The sequence below is a fragment of the Garra rufa genome, chromosome 23 (genome assembly GCF_049309525.1).
Source record: "Garra rufa chromosome 23, GarRuf1.0, whole genome shotgun sequence".
In the NCBI taxonomy this organism is placed as follows: Eukaryota; Metazoa; Chordata; class Actinopteri; order Cypriniformes; family Cyprinidae; genus Garra; species Garra rufa.
This window is the reverse complement of record NC_133383.1, coordinates 280,738-298,195: the sequence shown is the minus strand read 5'-3', so window position 1 is coordinate 298,195 and position 17,458 is coordinate 280,738. Positions and strand designations below refer to the sequence as shown.

General features: G+C 38.5%; 1 protein-coding gene across 1 annotated transcript in view; it reads left to right on the top strand.

The window, feature by feature from the left end:
* The first annotated feature begins 476 nt into the window (after positions 1-476).
* Positions 477-17,458, top strand: part of kcnj6 (potassium inwardly rectifying channel subfamily J member 6) — a 40,610-nt gene continuing 23,628 nt past the window's right edge. The window contains exon 1 of the mRNA XM_073829631.1: positions 477-616. The gene's annotated coding sequence lies outside the window, so the exon portion shown is untranslated. The remainder of the gene's footprint in view (positions 617-17,458) is intronic.

The following is a 17,458-nucleotide window of genomic DNA, read 5'->3' as shown; positions in this document are numbered from 1 at the left end:
AATGTACACCAATTTCTTTATATTTAAGTCGGATTGGTTTCTTGTAGCAAGTGAAGCGTTTCTGTTTTCGTTTTCAATTGGACCACCGCGGTTATTTTAATTCGGATCCTAGCGCGACTGTCGCGTTCATTTACGATCCGCTTCACAAAAACGCAGTTCGAATTGGATTCAGATATCACCTATTCAATAGTTTTTAATGCATAATAATTAGACTGTTTAAAACAGCACTTTTTTTTAAATCTAAGTAGGTTTTTAACCCTTCTTCTTTGTATATTTGAAATCGATGAACGCGTTTAAATAATCCCGCGAGTTAATAACGCTAAATAAACACTGAACCGCATCAGAAAGATTCGAACCTGTGACGCCGCCAGTTGAATCTTACGCCCCCTCCCTCTCTCTCCCTCTCTCTCTCTCTCTATCTCTCTCTCTCTCTCAGTCAGTCTGTGGTTCATTAGAGATCATGTCAGGATGGGAGGATGATGAAGATGATGGCTCTCTGGGTTTCTCTCCGTGAGCTGCGGGCCGGAAGGTGAAATCAGCGTCTTCTTCTTCATCACTGAAGAGTGAACGAGCTCGAGAGGATGAAGAACGAGTGAATGAATGAACGCGCTGTCTGGTACGTGTCGTGTTTACTCTTCATCACTGTAATCGCAGTTTCTCCGTCTTTCTGAGGAGGATTCGAACTGAGTGAGGGCTTACATAAGGGCTGAACGACGAGCGTTCGGTAATCTAAGAATCCTCCTCCTCACCTTCATCATCATGGTCTTCCTCGCGGAGGAGCAACAGTGATGAAGGGCTTCTGTACAACATTTACGAGCTTTTCTCTCGCAGACATTTGTGTTGCTTCTGTCAGATGAGAGCAGAGAGAGAGAGAGAGTGGGCTCCTGCTCCTCTTTCATGTTCATCATCGGTTCGGTGCCTCTCGAATCCCGCACTGTCTCCATGGAGACCCGCGTTCAGAAGCGCGCGACTGAAACCTTAAAAATCCGGCGCGAGGTGCGATCTGTCTCTCTCTCGCTCTGTCTATCTGTCTCTCTCTCACTCACGGTGCGTTCTTCATCAGATGGTTGAGTTCGTGAAGGCTCAGATTCGCGTTGTGCCAGTGTTGCATAACACTCATGTAAGTTTTCATGTATGTGAAACTTCACCAAGGGCTTCATTGTTCCTCCTCTCAGAGGTTCTTGTTCTCTCCTTCAGTTTCAGAACCAGAACCTCAATCTCTCCATCACTGTGGCTGATGATCTGGAACAAACACTTAAAAATAAAGCTGTGTTTTTGCAGTGATGCCATCCCTGATAGCATTACTCAGATTTTTTTGTCTTGTTTCCAGCCAAAATATCTAAAAATTCATAAATCAGGAAGGATTCTCTAGACTAGTAAAAATTAGCTTCTTGTTTTCAGAAAAAGCAAGTCAAAATTAAGTGTTTTTGCTTGAAACAAGCAAAGTAATCCATCAGTGGGGTAAGAAAGATGAGCTTGTTTTCTGTTTGAAATGAGATGTTTTTGCTCACGCCATTGGCAGATTATTTAGCTTGTTTCAAGCAAAAATGCACCTAATTTTGATGTCTTTTTTCTGAAAACAAGACCATTTTTACTCGTCTAGAAAATCCTTCTTGATTTAAGAATTTTTAGATATTTTGGCCGGAAACAAGACAAAAACATCTAAATAAGAAAAGCATTTTTTGCAGTGTACATCTCAGAGACGTCTATTTACATCTGCAAGACGTAGTTTGCTCATCTGGGTCATAAGGGTCAATTTTTATGTCATAATAAGCTTTTAATTGATGTATGGTTTGGTAGGATAGGACAATATTTGGCTGAGATACAACTATTTTGAAAATCTGCAATCTGAGGGTGCAAAAAAAATCTAAATATTGAGAAAATCACCTTTAAAGTTGTCCAAATGAAGTTCTTAGCAATGCATATTACTAATCAAAAATCAAGTTTTAATATATTACGGTAGGAGATTTACAAAATATCTTCATGGAACATGATCTTTGCTTAATATCCTAGAAAAATTGATCATTTTGACCCATACAATGTATAGTATGTCTGCATTTACATCTGCAGTACTTCCATTGGATGTTTCCTATTAGATGTCTTTAAGATGTTTTCAGATGTCTGCCAGACGTTTGTACACGGCAGATGCTTCCAGATCGAGAGGACTTTATCAGACATCTTGCAGTGTGCTATCTGGGATATAAGAACCATTTTGGTTCCCCAAAGAACCTTTCAGTGAAAACATTGTGAAGATCATTTTAAAAATCTACTCTTAAGCATCTTCTCTGCATTTGAAAGGTTCCATGGATGTTCAAGGTTCTTCATAGAATCATCAATGCCAATAAAGAACCTTTGTTTTTAAGAGTGAAGGTTATATTTAATCTAGTATCTAGCTTTTTCATCAATTATGGAAGTTTAACTTCCTTGTAAACAATCAGATAAAGATTTGAATGCAAGAAGTATTTTGAAAACTGGGTTTGGTGAGTGATGATTATTTATTATTCTATTAATCACCCTTTTAAACTATTAATCATTCACGAGATATTTAACAATGTGAAAGCATTAACAACTTACTACAACAGAGCAGAATAGACACAAGCTGGTAAGATTACAGATGTGTTAATATCACTTATTGTCTCTGTATTATGTAACATGGCCGTAATTAATTAAAACGTTGAGTATAAGTGATTTCCATCATTATGACTTGAATATTACACTGCAAAAATGATTTCTTTGCTTTAGTCTTGTTTTGTTAGTTTTTGCTTAAAATTAGAAACAAGACAAATAATCTTGTTTTGCCTTTGAATTCAGATTCAGAAAAAACAGATTCAGTGAATTACATAGGTGACCCTGGACCACAAAACCAGTCATAAGGGTCCATTTTTAAGGCATGATAAGCTTTTCATTGATGTCTGGTTTGTTAGGAGAGGACAATATTTGGCCGAGATACAATTATTTGGAAATCTGTAATCTGAGGGTGCAAAAAAATCTAAATATTGAGGAAAATCACCTTTAAAGTTGTCAAGATGAAGTTCTTAGCAATGCAAATTACTAATCAAAAATTAAGTGATATATTTATGGCAGGAAATGTACAAAATGGAACATGATCTTTACTTAATATCCTAGAAAAATCTATCATTATGACCCATAATGTATTTTTGGCCACTGCTACTTAAGACTGGTTTTGTGGTCACATATGGGATTTCTCATAAATTAAGCCACAAATGCACAGTATGTTGTTTTTTTTTTCATATAGTTAGAGTGAAACACAAATAACAAATTAAAATTTGGAAGAATCTAAGGAGCTTTTCCATAGATTTTCTAAAGAAATTCCAAGCGTAAGCTATTTTCCTGATGACATGAAGGAAAGTTTACAGCTGGTTCTTTATGATCTGATTAGTTTCAATCTTTTTGAGCAATATCCCCAAACCTCCCATAATCTAAAACACCATAGTCTAGAATTCAGAGGTTCGTTCTTGCGTTTGGATTTTGGCAGCGACTCCAAGGTTCCTCAGTGGTTTAATGACATGCGTGAGCTCCTAATTAAATGAATGTCTATTTGAGACACAGTTCTGGCCTATCTTCAGCTGGTTATGACCATAGACTGCGCGTGATCGAATTATTCCGTGCGCTCCGTGAACATGCCATGGGATTTGATTGTCACGCCTACGCCAGCGTCAGAGAGGCTCATGACCCGCAGGTTTGCAGACGTGAGGCCAAAGCGGTGCGGTTCTAGACGGGCAGGTTTGACGAACGCGCGGCGTTCCCGACAGTTCTAGAAGGCTGAACGCTGCAGAACGCTGCCACTTCACTTGGCACATTGTGCATCTGCCATTGTGAGCGGCTGACGGATTGAGCCGTGTGTTGCCATGGCGATGATGGCTCATGTTTCCCAGCCAGAGAGAGAGAGAGAGAGAAAGAAAAAAATCCCTCCTCCAGCAAACACAGCAAACGTGCTCCAACTCTTCAGGTCACCAGGACTCTAGCGTAGCCTTTCTGTTGTTTCTGCTCGGGCCTCGTGAACACTGAATGTTAAATACAGGTGGATGGAGACGTTGCATTTGTTTTTTTCCTCAAATGTGACACTGATTTCAGCATAAACACCAAAAATAACACTGAATGTGACATTCTCACTTTCGTATTAGAAATAAATCTCAGTTGCCGGATTTTGGGCGGCGTGACTTTAGGTCAGAGTACATTATTTTTGTGTCACTTTAACTCTGCACTCATAATACACTGCTTTTCAAAAAAATGCTTTTCTTACTTAGATTTTTTTGTCTTGTTTCCAGCCAAAATATCTAAGAATCGAATCTAAAAAGGATTTTCTAGACGAGTAAAAATGATTGTCCTGTTTTCAGAAACAAGTCAAAATTAAGTGCATTTTTGCTTGAAACAAGCTAAATAATCTACCAATGGGGTAAGAAAAATAATCTTGTTTTCTCTTTGAGATAAGATTTTTTTCTTACCCCATTGGTAAATTGTTTAGCTGGTTCTAAGCAAAAACTCACTTCATTTTGGCTTTTTGTGTTTGAAAACAGACAATATTTTTTACTCATTTTTGATTTAAGAATTTTCTGATATTTTGGCTGGAAACAAGCATTTTTTGCAGTGTATTTATGACCATAGATGATAATGCTTTTGAACTGAAGTTCTTCTGATATAACGATACAAATATAATCATACCTCATATTATAGTGAAACTCATGCTGCGCACTTTTGTGTTTTTATGTTTACTCATTACATAAACACTTTTGTATGTGTTATTGACTAATACTAACAAACCTGTCTGTTTTATTACAGCTTTATTTTCTTAATTTTATACAATTTTAACAAATGTGGACATTCCCAAAATGAGCTTTTGTACAGTTTAGATCATTTCTGGATACAAATTTGTCCCTGTTTTAAGCGAAAACTGACAAAACATAGTTTTTTTTGTTTGTTTTTTGAAAACAAGGCTTATTATCTTAAATAATTTTGCTTCTCAAGTAAATGTATCTTGATTCAAGAATGTTCAGATATTTGTCTTTGAAAACAAGACAAAAATACATTCCAGTAAACATTACTAATAGTGATTAGAAGCAAAAGAAAATGAAAGTGATGTAAGAATTTGATGCATTCAGTGAATTATATATCTGACCCTGGACCACAAAACCAACCATAAGAGTATTTTTTTTTTTTTTTTTTGTTAAGATTTATACATCATAATAAGCTTTCCATTGATGTCTGGTTTGTTAGGATAGGACAATATTTTGCTGAGATGCAACTATTTGGAAATCTGGAATCTAAGGATGCAAAATCGAAATATTTAGAAAATCACCTTTTAAAGTTGTCCAAATGAAGTTCTTGGAAATGCATATTACTAATCAAAAATTAAGTTTTGATATATTCATGGTAGGATATTTACAAAATATTTTCTTAAAACACGATCTTTACTAAATATCCTACTGATTTTTGACATAAAAGATCATTTTTAACCCATACAATGTATTTTTGCCTATTTTTGGTTTTGTTGTCCAGGGTCAGATATGGGATTTATCATAAATTAACCCACAGTATGTTGTCTTTTTTTTTTCATATAGTTAGAGTGAAACTGCATGCTGCGCAGTTTTGTGTTTTTATGTTTACTCATTACATAAACACTTTTGTATGTGTGACTAATACTAACAGAACACTTTCTGCATTTTCACAGCTTTATTTTATTAATTTTATACCATTTTTACAAACGTGGGCATTCTCAAAATGAGCTTTTGTACGGTTTAGATCATTTCTAGATAAATTTGTCCCCGGAATCTAACCATTTGTCATAATTGCTCTTTAGATTTACTCTTGCTGTGAATCATAAATAATGTATGAATTGTATTATACGTATTAGACAGAAAGGTGTAGTAATGTACATTTTCTACTCATTATTGGTTATGTAATTTGATGATGGTCCTGCGATGATCTGCATTGTGTTTTAAAGGTGCTCAGTTTCAGGTGTTTGAGTGGTGTTTGTCAATTGTCTCAAGATGTGCTCGTGTATTCTTGATGTCGACGCTCCTGTGATTTTCTCTTTTTTTTTGCATTTTTTTTATTCGCGCCGCCCACAGATCTCCTTCAGCCCACCGTGATGCTGGTTCTGCACCAGAAGCCACGCGAGATTGAAGAAATATGAAATATTTAACGCAGCCCGTGCTCGCAGTGACCTACTGAGGGAGAGCGAGCTGTTTATCAATGCCAGAAATAGACTTAATGTTGAGAGGATCCAGAGACACCGTGATGGACGCATGCGTCACCAGAAGCCGCACGATTGACGGGCGTTTTCAGTGCGTTTGTGCTGAGTCAGGCCGTGTGTGAATTACCCAGCGTCCCTCAGACGCATGAGGTTCAGGTGAGCTGCTGTGTGTTCAGGTGTGTGTGTGTGTGTTTGCAGAGCGATTACGGCTGTGTTCCGCAAACACCTCTGTGACGAGAGCCGAGCGTTCAGCTCGCAGGAAGCCCTTCCTCTGTCTGTAGTGACACCATTATGCAGTGATTCTTCATCAGGTCTCTGTAAGTGTGAACTGTGAACTGCTGTTAACTGTAAGGTCAGAGGTCACAGCCTGAATTTCAATGTGTTTGTTACGTCACTGATGCCAAATGAGAAGCCCTCATTTCTTTCTAAACCTCTGAGTTTCGTTCATCTGTCGAACACTAAATATGTTGGTAACCAAACAGTTGACAAAAACTAAAGTGACAGTGATACAGTTAGTAAGTGTTACTGTGTTTCAGTGTTACAGTCTTGTAGTGTTTCAGTGTTCTAGTTAGTGACAGTATTACAGTGTTCTAGTGATACAGTTAGTGACAGTGTTACAGTGTTCTAGTGATACAGTTAGTGACAGTGTTACAGTGTTCTAGTTAGTGACAGTATTACAGTGTTCTAGTGATACAGTTAGTGACAGTGTTACAGTGTTGTAGTGTTTCAGTGTTCTAGTTAGTGACAGTGTTCCAGTGTTGTAGTGTTTCAGTGTTCTAGTTAGTGACAGTGTTTCAGTGTTCTAGTGATACAGTTAGTGACAGTGTTACAGTGTTGTAGTGTTTCAGTGTTCTAGTGATACAGTTAGTGACAGTGTTACAGTGTTCTAGTTAGTGACAGTGTTTCAGTGTTCTAGTTAGTGACAGTGTTACAGTGTTGTAGTGTTTCAGTGTTCTAGTATTACAGTTAGTGACAGTGTTACAGTGTTGTAGTTAGTGACAGTGTTTCAGTGTTCTAGTTAGTGACAGTGTTACAGTGTTGTAGTGTTTCAGTGTTCTAGTTAGTGACAGTGTTTCAGTGTTCTAGTGATACAGTTAGTGACAGTGTTACAGTGTTGTAGTGTTTCAGTGTTCTAGTGATACAGTTAGTGACAGTGTTACAGTGTTCTAGTTAGTGACAGTGTTACAGTGTTGTAGTGTTTCAGTGTTCTAGTATTACAGTTAGTGACAGTGTTACAGTGTTCTAGTTAGTGACAGTGTTACAGTGTTGTAGTGTTTCAGTGTTCTAGTTAGTGACAGTGTTTCAGTGTTCTAGTGATACAGTTAGTGACAGTGTTCCAGTGTTGTAGTGTTTCAGTGTTCTAGTTAGTGACAGTGTTTCAGTGTTCTAGTGATACAGTTAGTGACAGTGTTACAGTGTTGTAGTGTTTCAGTGTTCTAGTTAGTGACAGTGTTTCAGTGTTCTAGTGATACAGTTAGTGACAGTGTTCCAGTGTTGTAGTGTTTCAGTGTTCTAGTGATACAGTTAGTGACAGTGTTCCAGTGTTGTAGTGTTTCAGTGTTCTAGTGATACAGTTAGTGACAGTGTTCCAGTGTTGTAGTGTTTCAGTGTTCTAGTGATACAGTTAGTGACAGTGTTCCAGTGTTGTAGTGTTTCAGTGTTCTAGTTAGTGACAGTGTTTCAGTGTTCTAGTGATACAGTTAGTGACAGTGTTCCAGTGTTGTAGTGTTTCAGTGTTCTAGTTAGTGACAGTGTTTCAGTGTTCTAGTGATACAGTTAGTGACAGTGTTCCAGTGTTGTAGTGTTACAGTGTTCTAGTTAGTGACAGTGTTTCAGTGTTCTAGTGATACAGTTAGTGACAGTATTACAGTGTTGTAGTGTTTCAGTATTCTAGTGTTACAGTTAGTGACAGTGTTCCAGTGTTGTAGTGTTACAGTGTTCTAGTAGTTAGTGACAGTATTACAGTGTTGTAGTGTTACAGTGTTGTAGTGTTTCAGTGTTCTAGTATTACAGTTAGTGACAGTGTTACAGTGTTCTAGTTAGTGACAGTGTTACAGTGTTGTAGTGATACAGTTAGTGACAGTGTTACAGTGTTCTAGTTAGTGACAGTGTTACAGTGTTGTAGTGTTTCAGTGTTCTAGTATTACAGTTAGTGACAGTGTTACAGTGTTCTAGTTAGTGACAGTGTTACAGTGTTGTAGTGTTTCAGTGTTCTAGTTAGTGACAGTGTTTCAGTGTTCTAGTGATACAGTTAGTGACAGTGTTCCAGTGTTGTAGTGTTTCAGTGTTCTAGTTAGTGACAGTGTTTCAGTGTTCTAGTGATACAGTTAGTGACAGTGTTACAGTGTTGTAGTGTTTCAGTGTTCTAGTTAGTGACAGTGTTTCAGTGTTCTAGTGATACAGTTAGTGACAGTGTTCCAGTGTTGTAGTGTTTCAGTGTTCTAGTGATACAGTTAGTGACAGTGTTCCAGTGTTGTAGTGTTTCAGTGTTCTAGTGATACAGTTAGTGACAGTGTTCCAGTGTTGTAGTGTTTCAGTGTTCTAGTGATACAGTTAGTGACAGTGTTCCAGTGTTGTAGTGTTTCAGTGTTCTAGTTAGTGACAGTGTTTCAGTGTTCTAGTGATACAGTTAGTGACAGTGTTCCAGTGTTGTAGTGTTTCAGTGTTCTAGTTAGTGACAGTGTTTCAGTGTTCTAGTGATACAGTTAGTGACAGTGTTCCAGTGTTGTAGTGTTTCAGTGTTCTAGTTAGTGACAGTGTTTCAGTGTTCTAGTGATACAGTTAGTGACAGTGTTCCAGTGTTGTAGTGTTACAGTGTTCTAGTTAGTGACAGTGTTTCAGTGTTCTAGTGATACAGTTAGTGACAGTATTACAGTGTTGTAGTGTTTCAGTATTCTAGTGTTACAGTTAGTGACAGTGTTCCAGTGTTGTAGTGTTACAGTGTTCTAGTAGTTAGTGACAGTATTACAGTGTTGTAGTGTTACAGTGTTGTAGTGTTTCAGTGTTCTAGTATTACAGTTAGTGACAGTGTTACAGTGTTCTAGTTAGTGACAGTGTTACAGTGTTCTAGTTAGTGACAGTGTTACAGTGTTCTAGTTAGTGACAGTATTACAGTGTTGTAGTGTTACAGTGTTGTAGTGTTTCAGTGTTCTAGTATTACAGTTAGTGACAGTGTTACAGTGTTCTAGTTAGTGACAGTGTTCCAGTGTTGTAGTGTTTCAGTGTTCTAGTTAGTGACAGTGTTTCAGTGTTCTAGTGATACAGTTAGTGACAGTGTTCCAGTGTTGTAGTGTTTCAGTGTTCTAGTTAGTGACAGTGTTTCAGTGTTCTAGTGATACAGTTAGTGACAGTGTTCCAGTGTTGTAGTGTTTCAGTGTTCTAGTTAGTGACAGTGTTTCAGTGTTCTAGTGATACAGTTAGTGACAGTGTTCCAGTGTTGTAGTGTTACAGTGTTCTAGTTAGTGACAGTGTTTCAGTGTTCTAGTGATACAGTTAGTGACAGTATTACAGTGTTGTAGTGTTTCAGTATTCTAGTGTTACAGTTAGTGACAGTGTTCCAGTGTTGTAGTGTTACAGTGTTCTAGTAGTTAGTGACAGTATTACAGTGTTGTAGTGTTACAGTGTTGTAGTGTTTCAGTGTTCTAGTATTACAGTTAGTGACAGTGTTACAGTGTTCTAGTTAGTGACAGTGTTACAGTGTTGTAGTGTTTCAGTGTTCTAGTTAGTGACAGTGTTTCAGTGTTCTAGTGATACAGTTAGTGACAGTGTTACAGTGTTGTAGTGTTTCAGTGTTCTAGTTAGTGACAGTGTTTCAGTGTTCTAGTGATACAGTTAGTGACAGTGTTCCAGTGTTGTAGTGTTTCAGTATTCTAGTGTTACAGTTAGTGACAGTGTTCCAGTGTTGTAGTGTTTCAGTGTTCTAGTTAGTGACAGTGTTTCAGTGTTCTAGTGATACAGTTAGTGACAGTATTACAGTGTTGTAGTGTTTCAGTGTTCTAGTTAGTGACAGTGTTTCAGTATTCTAGTGATACAGTTAGTGACAGTGTTACAGTGTTGTAGTGTTTCAGTGTTCTAGTTAGTGACAGTGTTTCAGTATTCTAGTGTTACAGTTAGTGACAGTGTTACAGTGTTGTAGTGTTTCAGTGTTCTAGTTAGTGACAGTGTTTCAGTATTCTAGTGTTACAGTTAGTGACAGTGTTACAGTGTTGTAGTGTTTCAGTGTTCTAGTTAGTGACAGTGTTTCAGTGTTCTAGTGATACAGTTAGTGACAGTATTACAGTGTTGTAGTGTTTCAGTGTTCTAGTGATACAGTTAGTGACAGTATTACAGTGTTGTAGTGTTTCAGTATTCTAGTGTTACAGTTAGTGACAGTGTTCCAGTGTTGTAGTGTTTCAGTATTCTAGTGTTACAGTTAGTGACAGTGTTCCAGTGTTGTAGTGTTACAGTGTTCTAGTTAGTGACAGTGTTTCAGTGTTCTAGTGATACAGTTAGTGACAGTATTACAGTGTTGTAGTGTTTCAGTATTCTAGTGTTACAGTTAGTGACAGTGTTCCAGTGTTGTAGTGTTACAGTGTTCTAGTTAGTGACAGTGTTTCAGTGTTCTAGTGATACAGTTAGTGACAGTATTACAGTGTTGTAGTGTTTCAGTATTCCAGTGTTCTAGTTAGTGACAGTGTTTCAGTGTTCTAGTGTTACAGTTAGTGACAGTGTTCCAGTGTTGTAGTGTTTCAGTGTTCTAGTTAGTGACAGTGTTCCAGTGTTGTAGTGTTTTTGATTTTCCATATTGATTTTTGTAGTGTTTTTTTTCTCCATACTGTGGAACCAGGGACCAGCAACTGTTTGGTTAGCCATATTCAGTGACTGTTGTTTCATATAGTTCAGTATGAACTGGCTTATTGTCCTGTAATCAGACTGCGTCGTTCAGCCGCATTGGTGAAGCTGAGGCTGTGAGCGCTGGTTTGGGTCGGTTAAATGTAGGATGCGTGCAGCTAACCGTGTAATTGCATGTGTTTTTAGTGTGTGTGTGCGTGATGGTGGTCAACCGGTTTAACTGGGTTATTGCAGTTATTGTTTGTTTCAGATTTCCTATTTGTATTGGAGTGTTTTCATTGATAATCACGGTTTTATTTGTACATTTTGTACTTTGTGTAGTTGAAGACACCTGCACTGGTCCTGCTGCTGCTGATGGTCTCTATAATGGGAGGCTTTTGTCTAGAGCTCATGATTGTGTGATTGTGATGAAGGATCTTGTTGTGTGTCGGTCCTTCATGACATCTAGCTGAAGCTGCGGCTTGTGTTTATGTACACCGATCTCCGATGTGTGTGTCTCTAGTTTCACATCAGACACCTGAGAGCAGATGACAAAACTGATGTGTTCGATATGTTTTGGTACAGAAGGGAGAAGAACAAAACATACAACTGCTTCTTTTTTCTTTTTTTCATTATTAAACAGTGGTTTAGTCAACTATGGCTTTATCTTTAAATCAAATATAGTCTCTTAATAATGCTGGAAGCATGCTTCATATTGCATTGAAGGAAGATATTTGAAGGTCGTCCACTTTTAGATCCAAAATATTGGAGCAAAATGTATTTAGCCAGAATGATTGCACTCTCATTCTTTTGTGCTACTTCTGTTTGACGCACATGTATGCAATGGCGCTTCATCAGTGAAATTAATCAGTTAAGTCACTTGCACTTGCCTTTGTGCAAAATGTAATTACTGGTGTGAATTTCTAATGTTCACATATAATGCAACAACTGGTATGTGCTGAGAAAAACTAATGCATCAAATGCATTAGGCAGCACACTGCTTAATACATTAAAATATACTTTTACTTTGAAACACTTGATATAAAGCATGTCTTATGTTTAGGACACTCTTCCTGCAGCACAACTCTCTGATGTTGTGAACACATATGGAAAAAATGATAAAGTACACAAAGTATATCAATATAAATAGTCTAGTCTCATCCTATATCAGAGTTAAAAAAAATGTGAAATGACAAAAGTTCTGCACATGCAGTGATGAAAACAACACTGCATTTTGGTACACATGTGTGCCGATCCTCAAAAAACATTCTGAACATTTTCTATATGAATTTGTGTACAGGCTGTAAATGCATGGAGGTTCATTAGTGACAGCGTTCCAGAGAGTGACAGTGATACAGTTAGTGAGTGTTACAGTGTTCTAGTGTTCTGTTTAGTGACAGCTTTCCAGAGAGTGACAGTGATACAGTTAGTGAGTGTTACAGTGTTCTAGTGTTCTATTTAGTGACAGCGTTCCAGTGAGTGACAGTGATACAGTTAGTGAGTGTTCCAGTGTTCTAGTGTTCTATTTAGTGACAGCGTTCCAGAGAGTGACAGTGATACAGTTAGTGAGTGTTACAGTGTTCTAGTGTTCTATTTAGTGACAGCGTTCCAGTGAGTGACAGTGATACAGTTAGTGAGTGTTCCAGTGTTCTAGTGTTCTATTTAGTGACAGCGTTCCAGAGAGTGACAGTGATACAGTTAGTGAGTGTTACAGTGTTCTAGTGTTCTATTTAGTGACAGCGTTCCAGTGAGTGACAGTGATACAGTTAGTGAGTGTTCCAGTGTTCTAGTGTTCTATTTAGTGACAGCGTTCCAGAGAGTGACAGTGATACAGTTAGTGAGTGTTACAGTGTTCTAGTGTTCTATTTAGTGACAGCTTTCCAGAGAGTGACAGTGATACAGTTAGTGAGTGTCACAGTGTTCTAGTGTTCTATTTAGTGACAGCTTTCCAGAGAGTGACAGTGATACAGTTAGTGAGTGTTACAGTGTTCTAGTGTTCTATTTAGTGACAGCGTTCCAGTGAGTGACAGTGATACAGTTAGTGAGTGTTACAGTGTTCAAGTGTTCTATTTAGTGACAGCGTTCCAGAGAGTGACAGTGATACAGTTAGTGAGTGTTACAGTGTTCTAGTGTTCTATTTAGTGACAGCTTTCCAGAGAGTGACAGTGATACAGTTAGTGAGTGTTACAGTGTTCTAGTGTTCTATTTAGTGACAGCTTTCCAGAGAGTGACAGTGATACAGTTAGTGAGTGTTACAGTGTTCTAGTGTTCTATTTAGTGACAGCTTTCCAGAGAGTGACAGTGATACAGTTAGTGAGTGTTACAGTGTTCTAGTGTTCTATTTAGTGACAGCTTTCCAGAGAGTGACAGTGATACAGTTAGTGAGTGTTACAGTGTTCTAGTGTTCTATTTAGTGACAGCTTTCCAGAGAGTGACAGTGATACAGTTAGTGAGTGTTACAGTGTTCTAGTGTTCTATTTAGTGACAGCTTTCCAGAGAGTGACAGTGATACAGTTAGTGAGTGTTACAGTGTTCTAGTGTTCTATTTAGTGACAGCTTTCCAGAGAGTGACAGTGATACAGTTAGTGAGTGTTACAGTGTTCTAGTGTTCTATTTAGTGACAGCTTTCCAGAGAGTGACAGTGATACAGTTAGTGAGTGTTACAGTGTTCTAGTGTTCTATTTAGTGACAGCTTTCCAGAGAGTGACAGTGATACAGTTAGTGAGTGTTACAGTGTTCTAGTGTTCTATTTAGTGACAGCTTTCCAGAGAGTGACAGTGTTACAGTGTTCTAGTGTTCTATTTAGTGACAACGTTCCAGTGAGTGACAGTGATACAGTTAGTGAGTGTTACAGTGTTCTAGTGTTCTATTTAGTGACAGCGTTCCAGAGAGTGACAGTGATACAGTTAGTGAGTGTTACAGTGTTCTAGTGTTCTATTTAGTGACAGCTTTCCAGAGAGTGACAGTGATACAGTTAGTGAGTGTTACAGTGTTCAAGTGTTCTATTTAGTGACAGCGTTCCAGTGAGTGACAGTGATACAGTTAGTGAGTGTTACAGTGTTCTAGTGTTCTATTTAGTGACAGCTTTCCAGAGAGTGACAGTGATACAGTTAGTGAGTGTTACAGTGTTCAAGTGTTCTATTTAGTGACAGCGTTCCAGTGAGTGACAGTGATACAGTTAGTGAGTGTTACAGTGTTCTAGTGTTCTATTTAGTGACAGCGTTCCAGTGAGTGACAGTGATACAGTTAGTGAGTGTTACAGTGTTCTAGTGTTCTATTTAGTGACAGCGTTCCAGAGAGTGACAGTGATACAGTTAGTGAGTGTTACAGTGTTCTAGTGTTCTATTTAGTGACAGCGTTCCAGTGAGTGACAGTGATACAGTTAGTGAGTGTTACAGTGTTCTAGTGTTCTATTTAGTGACAGCGTTCCAGAGAGTGACAGTGATACAGTTAGTGAGTGTTACAGTGTTCTAGTGTTCTATTTAGTGACAGCGTTCCAGAGAGTGACAGTGATACAGTTAGTGAGTGTTACAGTGTTCTAGTGTTCTATTTAGTGACAGCGTTCCAGTGAGTGACAGTGATACAGTTAGTGAGTGTTACAGTGTTCTAGTGTTCTATTTAGTGACAGCGTTCCAGTGAGTGACAGTGATACAGTTAGTGAGTGTTACAGTGTTCTAGTGTTCTATTTAGTGACAGCGTTCCAGTGAGTGACAGTGATACAGTTAGTGAGTGTTACAGTGTTCTAGTGTTCTATTTAGTGACAGCGTTCCAGAGAGTGACAGTGATACAGTTAGTGAGTGTTACAGTGTTCTAGTGTTCTATTTAGTGACAGCGTTCCAGTGAGTGACATTGATACAGTTAGTGAGTGTTACAGTGTTCTAGTGTTCTATTTAGTGACAGCGTTCCAGAGAGTGACAGTGATACAGTTAGTGAGTGTTACAGTGTTCTAGTGTTCTATTTAGTGACAGCGTTCCAGTGAGTGACAGTGATACAGTTAGTGAGTGTTACAGTGTTCTAGTGTTCTATTTAGTGACAGCGTTCCAGTGCTGTGCAGATGTGTGTGATCATGAGAAACTGTCTGTTTGTCTCACACAGATGTCAGTCTGTCCTGTGTGTGAAGATTGACGTGTTGTAGTGGACGTGTTTCCATCTATGATGTGTGGCGCGATCATGTGTTGAGGTTTAACTGAGATCAGAACGAGCGTCGGATACGGGGGGGTGATCTGAAGCTTTCTCTGAAGCTACTTTTGGACTCAATCAATATGTGCTGCAAACGCGTTTGATCCTTTCCAGCTCTCAGGAGGATTGCGCTCACACCTCGTCCGTGTCTCAGAGGGCCGTCGCTGCCGTCATCGCTCACAACTACAGCTGCTCTCCGGTCCGTCTGTCTCTCAGCCTGTCTGTCTGTCCGTCCGTCGATGGTAATGTGCTCATTGTCTCTCGCATCAGTCTTTGTCTTCTCAATGGCTTCATGAATATGAGTCTTTCTCAGTTTTTGTTCAATGTTATTTATGTCGTGTCCATTTGGCCGTCCGCTGACACAAAGCACGCGGTTTATTCTGTGAATAAATATGAGCGGATCTGAATGAGGCGTTAAAACGCACATCGGTGTGTGTGTGTGTTAATTTTTCTCTCCCTGTAGGTTGTAAAGCAGGTTGTCCAGCTTGCTAATGGATCGATGGCTGAAGAGAGAGAAAGACAGACGCACAGATGGGCTTGTTTTATCAGGTTCATATAATCTTGTCACGGTTCTGTTCTGACACACCTGTACGTCTGCGACTCCTTTTCATCCTGAGCAGGTGCACGTGGATTCAGAGCCGTAACGCGTCTGTTTTTCCCTTGAGTGACAGTGAGACGAGACACACGGCGCTCAGACCAGAGTGAGACAGTAACAGGAAATACACTGCAGAGAGACACATGTGAACATGACTCAACAGGGGACAGACACACAGAGAGAGAGAGAGAGTGTTGGGCTCAGGTGACGGCCGTTAGAGAGAGTTAATTAATCACATCAGTAAATGTTTACACATCTGTGACACACACACACACACACACACACACACACACACACACACACGACTGAGCTCTCACTGGATTCACTTTTCTCAAGCGACCTGGAACACTTTCAGGAAACTCAGTCATTTGTGCTTGAAAATTTCCAAACAATAATCTTTTATATATAATAATTTAATCTGAACAGGTTACAGATGAATTAACTGTATAATACTCAACACTTCTGTGTAACGTTTAAACAAAATAAAACATAATGCGACAGTCAAATATAATTGTGGGTCAAAGGTCACATTGAAGGCTTAAACTCTCTTTAATATTTTACATTTAACAAAAAATTGTAAAGTAGTATTCAATGTTTTATTCTAAATAACCCTTTAAAACACAAACTAATATTGGGAATCAACAGAGACATGCTGAGACTGAAATGTGAAACTAAAGTAAGATGAATAGAATTGAATTAAACTGAAGTTAAATCATTACCTATTTTCCTAGTGCTACAAAGAGTGATGGAGAAACACAATCCTGAGAATCAACTGCTGAGAGTGTGTGTGTGTGTGTGTGTGTGTGTGTGTGTGTGTGTGTGTGTGTGTGTGTGTGTGTGTGTGTGTGTGTGTGATCAGTGTGTAACTAAGTCGTCTCTCACACACAGGTGAGCGTTCAAGGCTCTTTCACACTAATTCTGTTGCGGTGGTGTGATGTCAGAGTTGTGCTGTGAACGCAGGTGTTGTTCTGTGCGTGTATAGTTTACAGGGACAAGCGCTGCAGTAACGCAGGTGTGAAGATGGAATCAAACAATCGCAGCGAGTGTGAAGCGTCCCACAGATCGCAGGCGTCTTTACTTTTTAGTGTTCACTCTCACTACGCCGTGAGTTCAGCGCTAGAGTAATACATGATGGAAATTTACTGAGCTGTGCCGTCTGTTTGTTATGAAAGCCTGTTTCTGCCACTGAATAAAAAAATGCTAATTCTGACTTTTTATCTGACAATTCTGACTTTTTCTCACAATTGGCAGTTTACATTTCGTAAAAAAAGACCTTTTTTCTCAATTGCATGATACAAACTTGCAATTCTGACTTTTTTTTCAGAATTATTAAATATAAACTCAGAAGCTGCGAGTTTTTAAATACAGAACTGCGAGACGTAAACTTGCAATTTTGAGAAATAAAGTCAGAATTGCACAATATAAACTCACAATTCTGACTTTTTCTCAGAATTATGAGATATAAATTAACAATTCTGACTTTTTTCTCAGAATTATGAGATATAAAATCACAATTCTGACTTTTTTCTCAGAATTATGAGATATAAAATCACAATTCTGACTTTTTGTCAGAATTGCAAGACCTAAACTCACAATTTTGAGAAATAAAGTCAGAATTGCCAGATATAAATTCACAACTGTGACTTTATAACACACAATTG